This window comes from Vombatus ursinus, unplaced genomic scaffold (genome assembly GCF_900497805.2).
Source record: "Vombatus ursinus unplaced genomic scaffold, bare-nosed wombat genome assembly UNPS02003992.1, whole genome shotgun sequence".
Classification (NCBI taxonomy): Eukaryota; Metazoa; Chordata; class Mammalia; order Diprotodontia; family Vombatidae; genus Vombatus; species Vombatus ursinus.
Genome location: NW_020943770.1, coordinates 6,053 through 8,007, shown reverse-complemented (window position 1 = coordinate 8,007; position 1,955 = coordinate 6,053). Strand labels below are relative to the sequence as shown.

Sequence of the window (1,955 nt, the reverse complement as noted above, 5' to 3'; positions counted from 1 at the left end):
TGATAAATATGTCCCCACTGATCCCTATTATCTGAACCAGTGGTCATACAGGGACTTGAAAGAGACAGAGGGCCTGGAGTGTTTCTTCTATGTCTGATCATTTAAAAAGAGAGTGGAAAGAGCAGGGAAGAAAAGGAGGATGAGTAGGAAATTATAATCAAGGTACATAGACATGTAAACAAATAAGAAAATGGATTGGGAGAACAACTGTATTTCAACATGAGAGGGGAATGGAGAAGGAAAGGGAGAAAGAGAGAGAGGAGAAGGAGAGAGGGAGGGGATAGCAAAGCAGGAGGAGGTGGGAAGGGAAAGAGAGAGAGAGAGAGAGAGAGAGAGAGAGAGAGAGAGAGAGAGAATGAAGTATAGAAATGTAATTCTCTGAGCAGGGAAACGGGAGTCGAAGAGGAAAAGCAGAATTTAAAAGAAGGAAGATTAAGAGAGAAATTAAGGATTAGTTCTGAGGAAAACAAACTGTAGCAAAGAATGTACAAAAGCATTTTTAGAATTTTTTTAGGTTGTAAAAAAATGGGAATCTGAGGGAGTGTTGATCAACTGAACAAGGTATGGAATACAAAAGTAATGACATCAGGTGGAATCCTTGCAACTGAAGTGGAGGAGATTGTCCTTCTGTCATTGCTACTGCCTATGCTGCCATCTGTGCCCCTTTGGTTTTGGACTTCTCAGAATCACCAGCATATTGAATAGCTATGGAGGAATATCCAAAAATAGAGAAAACTGAAGAAGGTACTTATGGTGCTATATACAAGGGTCCACATAAACTAGAGGTCAGATGGTAGCCATGATGAAATTCAGATTACAGAGTGAGGAGGACATTACAAGTAGTACAATTCAAGGAATTTTGCTGTTGAAGGAACTTCACCCTAACATTGCAAGCTTTCAAGAGGTACTTATGTGAGATGCTAGACTATACCTCATTTTTTATTCCTTTCCCTGTATCTAAAAAAATAATTGGGTTCTATCTCTCCTAGCCAGTACATGGATTCTTCACTCATCAAAAGTTAAGTATACCAAATCTTGTAACACACTGTCTTTTGTTACTCAGGAGGAGTTCCTCACAGACATGTGAAACCTCAAAATCTGTTAATAAATAACAAATGAGTAATTAATCTAGCTGACTTTGGATTTGCATAGGCCTTTGTGGGTGTGATCCGCAATTTGACAATGCAGTAAGTGACTGAAGAAAAGAGAAATATAGAGTTGATTTGGTTAACGATAGGGGATCAACTGAAAAGGGAAGGAAGTTAAGTCAAAGTAGATGATCAGGGAAAGTACTGAGGGGTGCATGGACTAAAGGTACTGGTGAAGACAAAGAAGAAATTAAAGAAGAATAAGCTATGGTAAAATGTGGGCATTCAAGTTTTTTTTCTAAATAGAGGAATCCGTTTTTAAGTATGGCTCTTGAAATCAATATTTGGGAATTCAAAATATCTTTATGTTGGGGATAAAAGATAATTCCTCATGTCAAATTTGTCTTGCACATCTCATTTCTGTGTATTTGTGCACATCATGTATATAACACTGTCTCCCAGGGTACTTCTGCCTGTCTGTTAAAATACTACCTACCTATCCTCGAAGAACTACCTTACCACCTCTATAAATTTGAAAGTTCTCCATGATAATACCAGTCAGAAGTTCACCCTCACACATTTCTCTGAGCAGTTTGTTCTCATCTCATCCATTTATTCCTTGGTATTTTGAATTGTAATTATTTGCATGTTTTTCTTATATCCCCGTAAAGACTTAAAAACCATTGAAGTTTGCAACAAGAGATGACTGGTTTTTTTTTTAAATATCTAGATTTAGGATAGAGGCTTGCACAAAGCAAACAATAAATAAAAGCTTAATGAAAAGACATATTGAGTCATATCTTTGTACCATGTCTAAATGTACAGATGCATTTTTATATGGCCTTATAGTTGGTTTGAAGACAAGTT

At 37.0% G+C, this 1,955-nt stretch overlaps 1 pseudogene; it reads left to right on the top strand.

The window, feature by feature from the left end:
* The first annotated feature begins 707 nt into the window (after positions 1-707).
* LOC114053135 lies at positions 708-1,152 on the top strand (annotated as a pseudogene).
* Positions 1,153-1,955: the final 803 nt, after the last annotated feature.